The sequence below is a fragment of the Bacillus rossius genome, chromosome 2 (genome assembly GCF_032445375.1).
Source record: "Bacillus rossius redtenbacheri isolate Brsri chromosome 2, Brsri_v3, whole genome shotgun sequence".
In the NCBI taxonomy this organism is placed as follows: domain Eukaryota; kingdom Metazoa; phylum Arthropoda; class Insecta; order Phasmatodea; family Bacillidae; genus Bacillus; species Bacillus rossius.
This window is the reverse complement of record NC_086331.1, coordinates 47,827,374-47,847,953: the sequence shown is the minus strand read 5'-3', so window position 1 is coordinate 47,847,953 and position 20,580 is coordinate 47,827,374.

Genomic DNA, 20,580 nt, shown 5'->3' with positions numbered 1-20,580 from the left:
ATAAATTTAAAAAAATACTAAAATAAAAAATGTAAATGTATAATATATGTTAATATATAATGTAACATGTAATATGTAGGCTATATGAATAATATAATATGTAAATATGTAAATAAAACATGAATTTTTCATTTACTAAACTTTTTCTTAAAATTAGTTTAATTCGTTGATTAGTTTACTCTATATACACCGCATGTTTAATGGCCGAATAAGTCTCTTAATATCGAAAATAGAAATCAATAATATCTAGTATGTTAAAAAATGTATCCTTATATATATTTTTATATCATTAAACATGCGATGTATCTTAACCCGACCAACGCCTGGTATCGCTGCTAGTGATTAAATATAATATTACAAGGAAACTAAAATTGTTCGTTTTGTCGCACACCATAAGTTGAATAATAATTTGTACAGACATACATTGATTGCATTTTGTGTGTAAAAGGGTTTTATCTGCTCCGATCATTCAACAATAGGGGACAATTCAAAATTGTCTTGGAATAAAATAAAGAGTATAGAGTATAAATTGTCTAAGTAGCCCATCAGGATTTTACGAACTGATTGCGTACAAGAAAAAACCTGAAAGGCGGCCTTTCCGATGGGGCACAATTCAGGGTTTTCTTTCGCTTAAAACAAAGCGAACAGCCCACTCTCGAAAGGCAGCCCATCAGGATTTTACGAACTTTATGCGCACAAGGAAAAAACTTGAAATGCGGCCTTTCCGATGGAGCACAATTCAGGGTTTTCTTTCGCTTAAAACAAAGCGAACAGCCAACTCTGGAAAGGCAGCCCATCAGGATTTTACGAACTGTATGCGCACAAGGAAAAAACCTGAAAGGTGGCCTTTCCGATGGGGCACAATTCAGGGTTTTCTTTTGCTTAAAATAAAGCGAACAGCTAACTCTGGAAAGGCAGCCCATCAGGATTTTACGAACTGTATGCGCACAAGGAAAAAACCTGAAAGGTGGCCTTTCCGATGGGGCACAATTCAGGATTTTCTTTCGCTTTAAACAAAGCGAACAGCCAACTCTGGAAAGGCAGCCCATCAGGATTTTACGAACTGTATGCGCACAAGGAAAAAACCTGAAAGGTGGCCTTTCCGATGGGGCACAATTCAGGGTTTACTTTCGCTTTAAACAAAGCGAACAGCCAACTCTGGAAAGGCAGCCCATCAGGATTTTACGAACTGTATGCGCACAAGGAAAAAACCTGAAACGCGGCCTTTCCGATGGGACAAAATTCAGTGCCCACAACGATCTAACGAAAACTAAAAATTTCTGAAAGGCACCCTTTCCAATGGGGCACAATTCAGGATATTTTCCCGCAAACAACGAAGCAAAAATAAAGCCCTTGGAAAGGCAGCCTATCAGAATTTTGTAAATTGTTTTGCATATGAAGAAAAACATGATAGGTGCCCTTTCCAATGGGGCACATTTCAGGATTATTGTCGGTTTAAAATTCAGTTAATAACTCGTTCTAGAAAGGCAGCCTATCAGGATTTAAAGATTGCGTGTGTGCTTGAAAAAACCTGAAAGGCGCCCTTTCCAATGGGGCGCAATTCAGCGTTGCCCAATTTTAGTGCAATAAGTGCGGTAAACTAATTTCACGCCTCGATAGCTTACATCGTCATCATAAAAAATGCTCCGAGCAAGTTAAGTGCTAGTATAATGAACATGGTTATTGTTTTGACTCATGTGTTAAACCAGCTGATGAGAATATATAAGTGAGACCCTGGTGATATGAACTTCAGTCTGTCTCTGGCTGCGATGATGAACGGATCGGATAGTCAGACTTGAATAATAGACCAGTATCTAGCTATTCTTGAGAACTCGATGGCATCATTACCACTACCAACACCGATCTGGATCGAAGGTCTACCATCATCAGTGCAGAGCCCGATGACAACGTCGTCTACAGCTAAACCTACTCTCTCAGCACAGCAGGAGATTTCGACGCGTGCAACATCTTCCACAGAGCAGACTTCAAAGGCTTCAGAAGTTAACATGTCAGCGGTGTTATAGTGGTTGTCAACAGCGCCAGTAACATTGATGAAGGAAGGAGCATCCAACGGTGTTCCATCACCCATCTGTACGTACTGTGAGAAGATAAAAAACTTGCAATTACGGGATTATGTAATACACAATTGTAGTAATAACTATGAACGCATTAAATATCAGTGAAACAGGTGTTTCAGCAAGTTTATACACTATGGCAGATTAAAACGACACCTTAGGAATTGTGATAGACTGGCTGTACATTCATCAGAAACAAGCTGTATATTTTGTAAAAAAACATTAGCAACTATTCGAAGTGTAAAACAACATGAAATATATAACTGTCCCTTTAATGAAGTCGATAATTCGACTGTGTGTGAAAATTGAGGTGTACTTATATGTCGACCTGATAGACTGAATAGACATTTAAAGTCATATAAAGGGGTTAGTCCGTACATTAAGAGGACTGTTTGAATCGAGATATCCATAAAAGTTTAGTAATTTGTCTGTGTTTTTTTTGTACTTGTAGTAGTATAGAATTTATGAAATAAAAATTTTTGTTTTTTAAAAGTACTTGCGGTGTTTTTTATTTTCTCAAACCAGTCACTTTAATGGTATTTTTTTAATTACAGTTGTTTTTTTAACATCCAGGATCGAACCAAGTTTCGAATCAATCATTTCCTTAATAAGTGAATTTTTTGATGAATTTTGGAATTTTTCTCGAATCTCTAGCATTAAAATGATGGATTTTCAAGATGGTGGCCGTAACGAAAAGTGAAACGGTGTTTTTAAAGATTTTATTATTTAATTCAGTTGATTATTTTTTTTATTATTTTTAATTTTTTTCCCGATTTTCTAACATAAAAATTACGGATTTTCAAGATGGCGGACATGACATCATACTACCTGATGATATATATGCATGGTAAAAAGTGGTGGGGGTCAATCTGCCTGCAGCCACTGTAAGGGAAGGATCGGTCGCCATTTTTATTTTTTTACCCTCGTCCGGTTCGAACCGAGGACTCCGAGCTCCATGCCGTAAATGTAGGTTTTTTAAATATTTTTATCAACATTTTATTAATTAAATTTTTTTATAAATTTTAAATTTTTTTTTATTAAAATCGGATAATAAATAAAAAAGTTAAATATGGCGGTCATACCGGAAATCGCAACAATGACGTCATAATTCAAAATGGCGGAAAACAAAATGCCCGAATTTACGAGAAAACAAAATATCGTCATCCAATATGGCGGATCCAAGATGGCGGATACATAATGGCCGCCGAGGTAAAGGACAAGTTCAAACATCAAGGTCAAAGGTCAAGGTCACACTTTTCCAAGATGGCCGCCGTGACGTCAGAGCAATCGATCATTGACCCTACACATGGCACCAGCGCCTGGCGCCTGTTTTCGGAGCCCCATTTACATACTACTGTTAATGTATTTGAAACATAGAAGAAACAAACTGTTGCCATTTTAATTCAAACTCTTTAATTAGTTATTAAAGTATAATTAACAGCAACCTTTTAAAACATCCAGTCTTGTTCTTGTAATAAGTTTAATCAGGTAAATTGCTGTATGTTTATTGTTGAAGTTTTACATAAAAATGTTTATCGTGTCCTTGTGGGTGTGGCGCGAGGCGGCATTGTTCCCCCTCCTGGTGCCGCCTCTCCTCCGGCAGTCTTTAACAGGCCGCAGTCCGGAGCCTATGCCGAGTTCCGTGGGGAGTCATCATCTTTGTTGTCCTGGTACAAGTAATTCTGGTAACTATTATTTATTCAACCTAAACGTTCTTTCTTAGTACTCTCCACATGTCCCCGGACCGTTTACGGTGCAGGGCATAACCCGGCCTTCTCTAACTGTGCCAGCCATATGTTGTTGATGGAGGCTACCTGCTGGATTGTGTTGTGTGACCTAGGGAAGGTACATATGGTGATGTCATGAAAGCTTACAAGTCCTATGCAGGAAATCACTTCGGCAAGAATGCTGTTATTGTTTTTGATTGTTTTCCAGATTCTCCAACTACTAAAGGTGAAAAACATACTCTTCGTTACAAGAAAAAAGTCCCTAAAGTTCAGTTCAACGAACATGCTTATGTAACTCATACTCAATGTGACTTTCTCTGTAATCTTAATAATAAGAAAACTCTCATTGCAGCACTTACAGATCACCTTTCAACAGCAGGATTTCTTGAAGGGAAAATATAGAAATGGATGATGCTGATGGTTTAATTACCAAGTTTGCTTTGCAGCATGCAGCCGATACCAAGGAAGTAATAGTTGTTGGGCAGGATACTGACCTTTCGGTATTGTTAACGTCTCTGTCCACATCAGAAAACATTTTCTTTTGCCGCCCATAAAATGCTAATAAAGGAGATATTGTGTTTTATATCTCTAAGCAACGTGAGCTTAATTATGATGTTAGAGATTTGCTTGTATTTTCTCATGCAATGTCTGCGTGTGACACAACCTCTGCAGTATTCAGAAAAGGGAAAGTTAAATCTCTCAATTTACTGAAGTAGGATGAAGGCTTGAGAAATGAAGTAATGGTTTTCAACGAGAAAACGCCAACAAGAGAAGACATCACTACGGCAGGAGAGGAATTCATTATTTCATTGTATGGAAAAGCAGGAAACAAATCATTGGATGAACAAAGATATTACACGTATGATCATGTAACAGATAAACAGCAGCTGCAGGCTAATTTTGAATTAGCCATACTTCCACGTCTGCAGCCGCTGCTCAACATAGCTTCTGAGTGTATTACCAAGTACAGAAGTGGTTGGGAAATGATCTGGACCCTTGTCATTGGGGATGGAGACTTGCTGGAAATTCACTACAACCTAAACCAACTAGGTACTCTCCCGCCAGCTCCTAAGAAACTGATGCATTTGATTTCATGTAGCCTAAATGTAAGAGTTGTTGTGATTCTTGCCAGTGTAAACAAGCAGGTCTCTTTTGCTCAGCAATGTGTAGCAAGTGCGAAGGTCTATTATGTGAGAACTCACCTGATGTGGACTTAGAAAAATATTGATGCTGTTGAGTTGGATGATTAAGAAAGACAAATCTATTTTTAGCAGTTGCTATGTAAATGCAGTATTTTCAGTGTAAATGTGCTGAAAGCAAATTAGTATTAAATTGTACATTATTTAATACATCAGGCATTTAAAGCTTGTGACTTTGAATGTTTATAAGATAATATCAAATTACATTTTTGAAATATTCATTTCTGTATATATATTGTAATAGTAGTGTTTATTTTATATTTATTTGTTTCCTATTAAGGTTTCATCGAAGCAGGATAGAAATGAAAATTAGCAAACAAATCTTGCTGTATCATCACCCAAAAAATAATAATAATAATAAATTGCATTTTAACTACATTAATACTTCATGAAAACTTTCAATTAAAATATTTTATGCAATATTTTTGTATATTTTAACACATTTGATTTTAGTTTGGGATTTTATTTGGAAAAATCTGAACAAAAATTATTTAGTCAATTATTATTTGGTAAATAACTCTGAAACAAATGCAGATACGAAAAAAATTACTCTTCCGTAAAATGTGTATTTTTTAAAATTTACTGTAAGTTTTTCTTAAAAATTTTCTTTATATTTTCAACCGTTATTGAGATACAGTAAAATAGGTGAAAATTGGGCGCCATTTTCCAAGATGGCGGCAATAGCACAGCACCCAAAACTGTTTATTTTGGATATGTTGTTATCGGGCACTAGTACCTACTATGCATATGCCAAGTATCCCCTTAAAGGGAACTATTTCCAGGTAAAACCCTAAAATGACTGGACTAGTACAGAAAGAAAGAAAGTTGGAGCATGTGCTAGCGAAAATGAAGCCAAACAAACCGGACAATTGCAAGGAAACGACCGGGAAACAGTTCTTTGGTTTTGATGATCAAAATATCCACTCAGTTCTTTCTTATGGCAAACCAAATATGGGTCTTTTCAAATATGAGCCTCCCTTTCCCTTATAATCCTATTTTATGCTCCTCACGTGACCCTTACAAAGCCTTTTCAAAGGAACCTTCTAGTAAGGGGTGTATTTATTTTGAGGAAGTGATATAGTCTGTGTCACGTAACTTGTCATAAATTTGACACATTTCAACATTAGTATCAGTGGTATCTCTTTCCAAACTGTCACTTGCTAAGCATCACATGATGTTTGTTAACGAACTCTGACAACTACATGAAATTTTTTAAAAACACTTTTCACAGAACAACAGTGAGAGAAGGATACATACCATAGGTACTATTTTTGAGGTGTCAGATTCGGGACACTTTACATAACGCAGACTGTAAGTAACGCTTGCTGGTGAAAATTTTTTATTTAATATTTATCATAAATTATTTTTTAGTGTATATAAGTTCGTTCAACGGTATTATTCAAGTGATGTGATTTACCTAAACACAAGGTTCTGAAATGACGTTCAGGTTTATCGTCATGTAGTGTGCAACAATAGCAGCCTAGGGTAAGAGAATGAGTTTTTTTTTATCGTGTTGTTCTTAAATAATTTATTTTTTGCTTCCAACATTTTAAAATTGTTATAAATATTTTTCAGAGCATTAGACATGTATTTTCAACATTTTAATGGAACTTAAATTTTTATGTTAGAACTACCCAGTCCCGCAAGTTTGTTCTTTTCTTTCGAAGAAGTAAAAAAATATTAAGTCTATTCTAATCTACAATATATATTTCTTTAACTCTAACCTCAGCACTTTTGGAATCAACCTTTAAAAATAGCCTAACAGTGTGTTTATGTGATTGGATGGATGTACACTCAGGTGACTTAGCTTGATGTTATAAATTTGGTAGACTTCGCCCAACTGTGCAAAGCTATAATTTATTGAAATAATAATTCGGAGGGTCGCGTGTATTACCCCGGATGCAAACGCTAGAAGTATGTACCTATTGGGGGCTCCGGGCACAGGGTTCATGATTTGGTGCCTGGTGCCAACCGCCATCTTGAATTTGTGACGTCACGGCGGCCATATGGGATAACCTTGACCTATGACCTTGACCTTTGACGTTCAAAATTTGCCTAAATTTACCCAAAAATCGCCAAAATTTCTTTTTATTTGGAAAAAAAATCCCGCCAACAATTTCTCAAATTATTCGTCAATTCGAAAATTAGGATTTCGAAAAAACCTCAAAAGTCATTTTGCCTTAGAAAGAACACATATTCCATATATAGGCATAAGTATCCATGTCTACAGACTCCGATAAGCATCTGATGTCATCATGTATTATGACATCACCGTTACAAATTACTATACGACCGCCATCTTGGATTATGACGGCACCGTTGCAATTTCCGTTACGGCCGCCATCTTGATAATTTATATTATTATTCGCTTTAAATGAAAAAATATCTAAAATTTATAAATAATTCAATCAATAAAATATTAATAAAAATATTTAAAGAAACATATACTTACACCATGGAGCTCGGAGTCCTCGGTTCAAACCCAGAGAGGACAAAAATTAAAAATGACGTCAGGTCCTTCCTCCACGGAAGCCACCGGGAGACTGACTTCCCACCACTTATGCCTAAGTATAGGTGTGTATATATATATATATATATCGTCAACAAGTATGATTTCATGTCCTCTATCTTAAAAATCAGTAATTATTGAACGATTTTAATAAAAAAAGTATTAAAATTTATAAAAAAAATAATTAAAATTGAATAAAATATTACTTAAAAACCACCGTTGCATGTTTCGTTACGGCCAACAACTTTAAAATCCGTACGTAATTTCAATGCTATAAATTCCGAAAAATTCCAAAAAATGTTTAAAATTGCTTACTTCAAATGTTTAGTTACTTAAACAATTTGGTCCTCGGTTCGATTCACGGCGAGAGTATAAACCAGTTATTTATTAATATATTAAAAAAATTCTCAATAAAAGGCAATAAAAATGTTTTACATCACACCCAACATTTTGAATATCGATACAGGCACCATCTTGAAAATCTTTATTTATTATCCGATTTTAATAACAAAATTCCAAACTAAATAAAAATAAAACTTAATAATATACTGATTGATTAGATCAATTTCCGTTCTTGGTTCGAATCTAGTAAGACAAAAATATAAAAAACGACAATCCTTCCTCCACGGAAGCTACCTACAGACTGACCTCCCACCACCAATACCAAGGTATATATCATAAGCTGGCATGACATCATCTCCGCCATCTTGTCTTCGTCCGCTTGAGGCCACGATCTTGTTTTCGTCTGCTAGAGTGTGCTGATGCCATGTTAGTGAAATTTTTTGTTCACCATACCTTTGACCTCGACTGTTGACATTGAACTTAGAACTGGACCTTCAACTTTGACTTTGACCTTGAACTTTGACCTTGAATGTAGACCTTGACCTTGAAATTTTACCTTGAACTTGAACTTTGACCTTGACCTTGACAACCATCTTAGATCCGCCATTTTGTGTTCAGTACTCACAACCAGGAATGATAGTTAACATATATCACCTGCTAGAGGACATTGCCACTTTGTGTTTATATCTGCTGGAGGACGCCATCTTGTGTTGGTGTACTTGTCCGATAGAGTGCATTACCATCATATTTGTTTAATTCTTACCCGCTAGAGTGCAGTAATCGTTTATTATTAAGTACTGTGACAACTGCCAGCTTGACTTTTGGGCACCATCTTTAATTGTGTAATTATTCAGCTAGAAATTCGGGAAAAATTACAAAAATCACAAAAAAAATTACAATCAATTTACAAATTAACTCTATCAGTTCCTGTCCTTGGTTCGATAATTGATCGAAGCGAAAAAAATTTAATTTTATGTAAGAAATAATAATTTCAATAAATTATGTTCAAAACCCTAAAAGAGGCTTGAAATCCTCTACTACCAGCCTCCAGCAAGCCATTATGACCGCCATCTTGGAAATTTGTATTTATTGACCTATAAATTCGGGAAAAATTCCAAAAGTCACCGGAAAAATCATACATTAATTTACACATTGAATCGATGGATTTCTGTCCTCGGTTCGATTATTGACCAGTGACAGGTGTAACTAACTATTAAATAAATTAAATATTCTGTTTTCCATTACCTTTCGTGGAGTTTATTAATCATTGACTCTACTAAAACCACTTAAGACAATATACCTGTCCAACGTATTAAATACGTTGTCGCATTACCTATAATTTAATTCAAGTTTATCGATACTTAGAATAACCTCTAAACCGTACATGTACAAAGCCATCCATACATAAAGACCAAGCGTATTTGGACTGCGAGACCGAGTCATAAACAATGGCAGACATATAGACCACTCTTATTAGAACCTCATGAACTTCCTCGATGTCAGCTAACTATATTCAATTAAACCAATGTAACATGTTTTATGCTTACAAGAAAACCAAGAATCCCTGAAATTTTTTTTATATCAAGACAAAGAGGTTATGGACTTGTAAAAATTCAGAGATACTACAGATTTGAATACGTGCATTTAACGAAACGACACACATTCAACTAAAGAATACAGTGAACGTACAGTACACACAGTACACACAGGAAACGAAATGAACACAACGTACACACAGAACACACAGTACTCACAGGAAACGGAATGTACGCACAGTAAACACAGGCAACAGAATGAACACATAGTAAACACAGTACACACAGGAAAAGGAATGAACAACCGGTACACAAGGTACACACAGGAATCGGAATTAACACACAGTACATACAGTGGACACAGGAAACGGAATGAACACACAGTATACACAGTACACACAGTATACACAGTACACACAGAAAACAGAATGAACACACAGTACACACAGTACACACTGGAAACGGAATGAAACACAGTACACACAATGAACGGAATGAACGCACAGTACACACAGTACACACAGGAAACGGCATGAACACACAATACACACAGTAAACGGAACGAACAAGCAATGTTCACGCAATTGACGCGCAATACAGGCAATGTAAACGCAATGTACACAATGTCTTCACAACGTTCACGCAGTTCAAGCATTTTAATGAAAAGGCAGCACAATCGTAAGCACATTGATCAAAAAAGGAAGCACATTTAACGAAAAGGATGCTACATTTTCACATACATTCAACTCAGCAGGATGCAATCACCAATTTTACGTAGGATAAAATGTCTCCAAGTCAATATGCTCCAACAGTCATTAGCTCCATCAATCATTCGCTCCAATAGTCATTAGCTATAACAATCATTCACTCTAACTGTCATTGGCTCTAACAATCTTTTAGTTCCAATAGTCATTGTCTCCAACAGTCATTGGCTTCAATAGTCATGGGCCTCAATAATATTTTGCTCCAAAAAGTCTTAGGTCTAGCTGCTATTTAGCTACTAGACTAGGAGGCTAAGAAGCTACGAGACTACATGACTACAGGATTATATGGCTTCAACTGGCTACGAGGCAGCAAGTCTACAAGGCTACGAGACTATATAGCTACAAGTCTACGAGGCTACAAGTTTACGAAACTACATGACTCTTAACTGTCTTTGCTTCTTTCAGTGGTGAGAGATAATTTATCCCATGTAAAATATCATGTTTCAAGTAGTGTCAATTCTTGTCAACAGATGTCGACACATGTTGCTTGTAGGTAAATATTATCCGTGTGCTCCTGATTATTTCTGAGAAACCGATTTCTGCATGAAGGCGTTTTTACTTAATGAGTCATGTCATTTTATTCAAGGTTACATTTAATTAGTGAATTTCTGCTACTAAAACATCACTTGCAATATTTTTATCAGATGGAATTAAAACAAAATATTATTACTAAGTCAAATAATAATAAACTTTGAGACATCTGATAAACACTTACAGGAAGGACGAAATCCCTTCTCCTTGGTGTCTAGCGAAGCCATCCTTATTTTTCGATCGTTAGTAAGCATCCCGCATCCTACATAAAAGAACTAAATAATATTTACTTACAAAAAAAAGTCGACATCTGTTGACAAGAATCGACACTACTTTAAACATGATATTTTACATGGGATAAATTAACTCTCACCACTGAATGAAGCCAAAGACAGTTCAGAGTCGTGTAGTCTCGTAAACTTGTAGCCTCGTAGACTTGTAGATATATAGTATCGTAGCCTTGTAGACTTGCTGTCTCGTAGTCAGTTGAAGCCATGTAATCCTGTAGTCATGTAGTCTCGTAACTTCTTAGCCTCCTAGTCTAGTAGCTAAATAGCAGCTAGACCTAAGACTTTTTGGAGCAAAATACTATTGAAACCCATGACTATTGAAGCCAATGACTGTTGGAGACAATGACTATTGGTACCAAAATATTGTTGGAGCCAATGAATGGTGGAGCAAATGATTGTTAGAGCAAATTAACTTTGGAGACTTTATATCCTACGTAAAAATGGTGATTGCATCCTGCTGAGTTGAATGTTTGTGAAAATGTAGCATCCTTTTCGTTAAATGTGCTTCCTGTTTTGATAAATGTGCTTCCGATTGTGTTGCCTTTCGTTGATTGTGCTTCCAAATGTGCTTCCTTTTTGAGATTGTGCTTACAAATGTGCTTCCTTTTTGAGATTGTGCTTCCAAATGTACTTCCTTTTCGATGATTGTGCTTCCTTTTCGATGATTGTGCTACCGATTGCGCTTCCTTTTCGTTTAATGCTTGAACTGCGTGAACGTTGCCTAGACATTGTGTAAATTGCGTGTACAAAGCGTTTATTGCGCGTCAATTGCGTTAACTTTGCGTGATCGGTCCGTTTACTGTGTGTACTTTGTTTTCATGCCGTGTACTGTGTGTACTGTGCGTTCATTCCGTTTCTTGTGTGTACTGTGTGTTCATTCCGTTTCCTGTGTGCACCGTGTGCACTGTGTGTTCATTCTGTTTCTCTTGTGTATACTGTGTGTTCATTCCGTTTACTGTGTGTACTGCGTGTTCATGCCATTTACTGTGTGTACTGTGTGTTCATTCCGTTTCCTGTGTGTACTGTGTGTATCATATGTTCATTCCGTTTCCTGTGTGTACTGTGTGTACTTTGTGTTCGTTCTGTTTCCTGTGTGTACTCTGTATACTGTGTGTTCATTCCGTTTCTTGTGTGTACTGTGTGTACTGTGCGTTCATTCCATGTCCTGTGTGTACTGTGTGTAATGTGTGTTCATTCCGTTTCCCGTGTATACTGTGTGTACTATGTTTTCATTCTGTTTCCTGTGTTTACTGTGTGTAAATTCCGTTTCCTGTGTGTACTGTGTGTTTATTACGTTGTCTGTGTGTACTGTGTGTACTTTGTGTTCATTTCGTTTCCTGTGTGCACTGTGTGTACTGTATGTTCAGTGTGTTCTTTAGTTGAATGTGTGACGTTTCCTTAAATGCACGTATTCAAATCTGTAGTATCTCTATATGTTTACTAGTCCATAACCTCTTTGTCTTGATATAAAAAAAATTTCAGGGATTCTTGGTTTTCTTGTAAGCATAAAACATGTTACATTGGTTTAATTGAATATAATTAGCTGACATCGAGGAAGGTCATGAGGTTCGAATAAGACTGGTCTATATGTCTGCCATTGTTTATGACTCGATCTCGCGGTCCAAAGACGCTTGGTCTTTATGTATGGATGGCTTTGTACATGTACGGTTTAGAGGTTATTCTAAGTATCGATAAACTTGAATTAAATTATAGGTAATGCGACAACGTATTTAATACATCGGACAGGTATTTTGTCTTAAGTGGTTTTAGTAGAGTCAATGATTAATAAACTCCACGAAAGGTAATGGAAAACAGAATATTTAATTTATTTAATACTTAGTTACACCTGTCACTGGTCAAGAATAGAACCGAGGACAGAAATGCATCGATTCAATGTGTAAATTAATGTATGATATTTTCGGTGACTTTTTGGAATTTTTCCCGAATTTATAGGTCAATAAATACAAATTTCCAAGATGGCGGTCATAATGGCTTGCTGGAGGCTGGTAGTAGAGGATTGCAAGCCTCTTTTAGGGTTTTGAACATAATTTATTGAAATTATTATTTCTTACATAAAATTAAATTTTTTTCGCTTCGATCAATTATCGAACCAAGGACAAGAACTGATCGAATTAATTTGTAAATTGATTGTAATTTTTTTTGTGATTTTTGTAATTTTTCCCGAATTTCTAGCTGAATAATTACACAATTAAAGATGGTGCCCAAAAGTCAAGCTGGCGGTTGTCACAGTACTTAATAATTAACGATTACTGCACTCTAGCGGGTAAGAATTAAACAAATATGATGGTAATGCACTCTATCGGACAAGTACACCAACACAAGATGGCGTCCTCCAGCAGATATAAACACAATGGTGGCAATGTCCTCTAGCAGGTGATATATGTTAACTATCTTTCCTGGTAGTGAGTACTGAAAACAAATGGCGGATCTAAGATGGTTGTCAAGTTCAAGGTCAAAGTTCAAGTTCAAGGTAAAATTTATAGGTCAAGGTCTACATTCAAGGTCAAGGTCAAAGTTCAAGGTCAAATTCAAAGTTGAAGGTCCAGTTCTAAGTTCAATGTGAACAAAAAATTTCACTAACATGGCATCAGCACACTCTAGCAGACGAAAACAAGATCGTGGCCTCAAGCGGACGAAGACAAGATGGCGGAGATGATGTCATACCAGCTTATGATATATACCTTGTTATTGGTGGTGGGAGGTCAGTCTGTAGGTAGCTTCCGTGGAGGAAGTATTGTCGTTTTTTATATTTTTGTCTTACTAGATTCGAACCAAGAACGGGAATTGATCTAATCAATCAGTATATTATTAAGTTTTATTTTTATTTAGTTTGGAATTTTGTTATTAAAATCGGATAATAAATAAAGATTTTCAAGATGGTGCCTGTATCGATAATTGATACATGGTGACAATTCAAAATGTTGGGTGTGATGTAAAACATTTTTATTGCCTTTTATTGAGAATTTTTTTAATATATTAATAAATAACTGGTTTACTCTCGCCGTGAATCGAACCGAGGACCAAATCGTTTAAGTAACTAAACATTTGAAGTAAGCAATTTTAAACATTTTTTGGAATTTTTCGGAATTTATAGCATTGAAATTACGTACGGATTTTAAAGTTGTTGGCCGTAACGAAACATGCAACGGTGGTTTTTAAGTAATATTTTTTCAATTTTAATTTAAAATTTTTTTAAATTTTAATACTTTTTTTTATTAAAATCGTTCAATAATTACTGATTTTTAAGATAGCGGACATGACATCATACTTGTTGACGATATATATATATACACACCTATACTTAGGCATAAGTGATGGGAGGTCAGTCTGCCGGTGGCTTCCGTGGAGGAAGTACCTGACGTCATTTTTAATTTTTGTCCTCGCTGGGTTTGAACCGAGGACTCCGAGCTCCATGGTGTAAGTATATGTTTTTAAATATTTTTATTAAAATTTTATTGATTGAATTTTTTTATTAATTTTTGAATTTTTTTCATTAAAATCGTATAATAAATATAGATTTTCAAGATGGCGGTCTTAACTGAAATTGCATTGATGACGTCATAATCCAATATGGTGGTCGTAACGTAAATTGTAACTGTGACATCATAATCCATGACGACATCAGAGGCTTATAAGAGGCCTATATATGGAATACGTGTTCTTTCTAAGGCAAAATGATTTTTGAAGTTTTTCGGAATCCTAATGTTCAAATTGACGAATTTTTGAGAGTTTTTGGCGGGAATGTTTCCCAAAGAAATGGACATTTTGCCGATTTTTAGGTAAATTTAGGCAAATTTTGGCAAATTTTTAAGGTTAAATGTCAAGGTCAATTGTCAAGGTCTATGTCATCCAAGATGGCCGCCGTGACGTCAAAAATTCAAGATGGCGGTCGGCACCAGGCACCACACCCTGAACCCTGTGCCCGGAGCCCTCAATACATACTACTAATGCTAAAATAAATCTTACGAACTAAGTAGATTTTCCATGAACAGTCGTATCGTAATCATACGGAGACATTTTTTCAGGCATGCGATTCACACTGTTTATTGTTTTAATACTCAGACAAGGTGTCTAGAACGGGTCGTTACCACAACGCCGAAATACCACAACGCCGAACGTACAATAACGCCGAATACCATAACGCCGAATTCCAAATTGACCACAACGCCGACGACCCGAAAACTGCTGTGTACCACAACGCCGAATGACCACAACGCCGAATGACCACAACGCCGAAAAATGTTGCTTCGGGAGTGCCACATGAGCAAACTGAAAACAACTTAATGAATTTATGTGTGTTTCTTAAAAGTACCTTAACGCCGAAATACCACAACGCCGAATACCATAACGCCGAATCGGTAATTGACAATAACGCCGAATTCAAAGTTGACGATAACGCCGAAATCCATATTGACCATAACGCCGAATCCATACTTGACCACAACGCCGAATCCGTATTTGACCACAGCGCCGAATCCGTATTTGACCACAGCGCCGAATCCGTATTTGACCACAGCGCCGAATCCCAAGCGTGTTGCCTACCAGCCAGGAACCTAAACGCAGTATTTGGAAACTTATTTTATTTATAACGAAAGCAGCAAAGTTTAGAATCTTATCTGTAGTTGTAAAGTGGCACAATTAATTAAAATAAATTATAATTGTCAGTTATTATATGAATTGTTAGCGAAAATTAGTAGCCCCGGATACTTGGTGATCGCAATAGTGATTTATAAAATCATTCCTCTCGATCTGTCTCCTCAGTTACTGCTTCGTTATCATTTCACTATAGCATTTAAACTCACTTCCATGTATCATTATTATCCCCCATGCCTAAGTTTCATTGTGCACTGTGGAGGTACAAATATAACTGAAGTAGCTATTCAAACGCTTGGAAAACATTTAAGTCTTGCAAGATGACTACATAAAATAATTATGCATTGTATTAAGGTGGTTTGGACGCAATAATAGTTGTAGTTTTATATTTGTACCAAACAATGTCAAACTTTTAAACATTGATTCCGGTTTTCAATGGTTTCCCGAAAGGCTAATACTGAAATGGCGCGGTTGAGATATTCGGGCGTTTTAGGGTCTTGAAAATTACATTTCATAAATTCCTTACATATCGCAGGGGTTTCTGAATTTTTTCATGTTAAGAATAAATCTTGTTCTAGCCGCAAATGCGTACTTAACTGCGATATAAATGTGTTTAACAAAATAAAAAAATAAGCATATTATACCTAAAAATTTTATCTTGCACCATTCGTATTTATGTTACAGATTTTACTAAAGTATAATTAGCGAACATATTTTGCTGTTTTTTTTCATTCCCAGGGGCTTTATCTTGAGCCTAGCATAGATATAATTTAGTGTGATTGCAATAAATAATAAATTAAATATTATTTACTTGGCTACTGTAAATTTTATGCACCTAATTATAAATTTATCTTATTAAAGCGTAGCAACGAATTTGTAAAATAGCATGTATGTAAACTGATAAAGCTAGAGTTAGGTCCCGTTCGTACGTTTACTGCGTTCAAGAAAGGTAATTGGTTTGTGCATGAGCTCAAGAACAAACTATTCTCTATACCGCGAGGGTAAACGTTGCTTCCGAAGAGCCCGCTAGAATGCGTGGAGTGCTCTGCTAGGAGGTGCTTGGAGCGGCCAGTGTGCTAAGGAAGGCGCGCTGTTGTCACTTACTCGTCTGTTCTTTTCCAAGTCAACGAAGAGCGCCGGAAAGTCCAGAACACAAAACGTGACAACTTCGTAGTCGACAGTGTGAATATTTATGTAAACTAAATATATGTATGTTCAGTTCGAAAGCGTAGGTCAGATATTCTATTGGGTTTGCCATAAATATACGTTGCCGTGATGCAGTAATTACTGTGCGTATAGTGAAAAATCGTTACGTTTTTCTAGTAAGGCCTGTTCTACAATGCAACGGTAACAGAACAGACGGGACCGAAAACGAAAACGGATCGTTGTTCCGTTCCGTCCGTATTTTTCTCTTTCTACAATTACACAGACCCGTAAGAAAAACAGCCAGTAAATAGCAAGCGTGACGTCACATAAAACTAAGAGTATCAAATTAATTACTTTCTAAATCCTTGTATTATATGTACGGTAGTATATCTGGAAATATAGAAATAGCCATTTGGAAAGGAATTCCGATATAATGGAAGGCATAACTATCCTCGCCTTACGTTTAAACATTTCCTTTTAAAGTTTTTCTCCATCTTGTCATATATATAGTAAATATTTTAACCATGAAAATCAGCAGTTAGTTAAAATTCGTCACGAAGAAAAACACGCAAAGAATACAAACACTTGTTTCCATTTTGTTTCTGTCAAATAAAAATATATTAATTTAACAAAAATAAATCAATTTTCAGTTGTAGGAATGAAAACACAAACGTAACTTGAGAAAAGCAGTGAAAAAATAACGTGCTCATATTGGTCGAACGGAGCAACATAAACGGAAGAGCTCAGCATTGCTGAACTGGTCCATGCGGGTCCGTCTCCGTCTGCGTGCTCTTGTAGAAGCTCTGTTCCGTGGGATTCGTCTCCGTATCTGTGTCATTGTAGAATGGGCCTAAGATGTCTTAATAGTTCTGTTACAACAATGGGGTGAAGGAAACAATCGTACTGTCCCAAGAAGAAAACGTATGCTCAGAAGTCGAAACTTGAGAGTGCAGCTATCGTGCATAGTGATCCTGTAAAAGCAATAACGCTAAAATTTATTTTTATTTTATGGCCGTACTAATATAAATAAAATCCTGCCAGTCAGTCAGAAGTGATAAAGGCAAAGAATGTGTCGCAAAAGCATTACGGTCGTACAATTAGTATATCTAACTATTATTAAACATACGTTAGAAAATAGCGAATATGTTGCGGACATGTAGACATGTTATAGCTTTTTAGAAAATGTTTTAATGATAGCATTTTAACAGTGCAATATTTTTCAATGCATGTTATACATATTGTACTTACATTAAATAATATTTCCTTTAGTTTATTGTAAAATTCTTATGATGTTAATTTGATTAGGCTTTTATAAATATACTTTAATTGGTGCATTTAATTCAGTTATAGTACTAACACCTGAAGAATATTTGGTGGTTCTGCAATTGACAAATCAGCCTCCATCCAAGGTAATCTGGGTTCGACTTGCGGTGGGGTGGACATCGGAATTTCCAACAAGAGATAGTGGCGTACATTGCCGGTGGTCGGTAGTTTTAATCGAGATACTCCCACGTCTGCCACCCTTATGATCCACCATTGTTAAATTCCCACCCCGTTTTATCTTTATTGGCGCTGATTATGTCGATTAAGTAGGTACTATAAACCTCACATTTACTAATGTATGCTTTAAAAATAAAGGACTTCATTGTTGTGTACTTCTATGCCATGTTTTTGTTAACATACAGCTCAGAATTATAAGAACAACTACTGAAAACTTCCTAGAATATCAGTGCAATGTGACTTACTTTGCAGTGTTAGAAAAACTGCCTCTGGACTGAATTTTAATTTGATTTATAACAACTAACCTTTAGCTATATTTATCTTATTTGTCTATATTTAATTTTTTTCAGGCAGTTTTAATAGGCCAGGCTATTGGTAAGCTGCTGTTTATTGGTGTCCGAAAACAAATACTGCTGTATAAGTGAGTAAGCAGCCAAGAACGGATTTAGATATTTTTTGGGCGGGGGGGGGGGGGGGGGGGGACCACGATTTGGACCTAGTATATCTATGTATAACTGTATAAGTCTTGTGCATATTTTACCCTTCTAGGAGTGAACTTGCACTCAAAAAGAGTTCGGTTTTCATCCCCGGTTCGGTCATATTAATTTCGGTTTTCCATTATTTCTCTATATCACTCCAGGCGCATAATGGGACGGTTCCTTAACAAATGCCATGCTTGATGATTCCTCCCAGCAGTCTCTGTCTGATGTGTAAGGTGTGTGCGCAATCATCTCGTCGCGGAGACGTAAAACTGTAGGAAATATTTAAATGCTATAGAGCAATAACTTTTTAGATTAGAAATAGAGTGCGAAAATTACTCATAATAAGCACAGCTTTAAATTTTAATTTATTAGATTAAATAACAGTGATTAGGCCTAAATTACAAAAAGGTAGAAGGTTAAAATGATGTGTGCTTTTAAAATTTGCAGTTAAATAGATACTAAACCAAATATTTGTCGGCAAAGGTATGAATGCATTTTGCTGTAATATTTCAAATTTTTATTACCTCTTGGAACAAAATGTTTTAAAATAGCGTGAGAAAAACAATCAATTGTGCGACATGAAGTCAAGCAAAATCTGAACTTACAATACAGCATGAATCGTAATTTAGTTTCTGTAGGTGTTGTATATTTAACATACTTACATGTAAATCACATATTTTATAAATATTCCGTGAAAGTTGAAAAAAAAATTTCCTCGAAGAACTGCCTTAAGTAAAAAAAAAAACAACTTAAAAATTGAATATGACTTGTCCCGAACCAAAATTAAAAATGACCACAACAATTAAGTATATTGCTAATTGAAGTCAACCAAACACTAAAAAAAATTAGCTCAATTAAATTTATTTAACATAACCAAATACTTAAAACTAATTTACATTATTTTTATGTTGAAAATTAAACATAAAACTTTTGAAATCAATAATTTTGGTAAACTGCTTGAAATACTACAGTGACAACTAAGTCATTCAGCATAATGAGAGGAGTGCAAAAATAAGAATTTGAAGATATTTAAAAATATACAATGAAAATTTAAAAACAAAATTCTATTAAACATAGGTTAAAAAAAATATTTCAAAACATTGAATGTTGAAATATGTATCATTGTTTCCAATAAGGCACTATCATTTTTAAACAGTGGAAAAGGAATATTTGATGTAAACCATACACAAGTAAACATGGCTATAGCAAATATTGTAGTTCCTATTAAGATATTTGGCTATAGTTTCAGCCTTCGGAAAACTAAAAAAACAACTTCTAACAGCTAGATACATCGTAATTATTGCAACCAAACATTGCATAAACTTTCCCAGTCATTATAAATAACTCAAACAGGAGAAAACAAGGAAAAAACGTCCATTCAAAATTAGCAAAATAACATTGTCTCAAATGCGCTTACAACGTAGGTCCAGGCTAGGCCGCCAGAATGCGCTGCTGAATGTGTCGCCCGTTTTTTTTGACGACTTTCCTATATTTTTCTTCTAAAATATTTGGTTGAACCATCCTCACACTACCATAAACCTGTTTAGGGACCTAAGTGTGGGGGAGGAGGTGGTACACGTCCCACATTGTAAACAAACAACGTCTACCATCAACTACTAAGTACTATAACTACTATTATAAACGTTCATTTAGTAGTGAGTCAACGATGTGTGGGATATTACAGACTATAGATGATAATACACACAGATTTACGCAATTACCGAATGCTGGTTGTGATCTGTCATACCACTGGCGCTAAACTACTAAATTCTTCCACCCTTGGTAACGTAAAAAAAAAAATTGATTTTCATATTTGAATTATTATCACCTTGTAAACACCGCTCTTAAAGTGACAATAGATGGTTA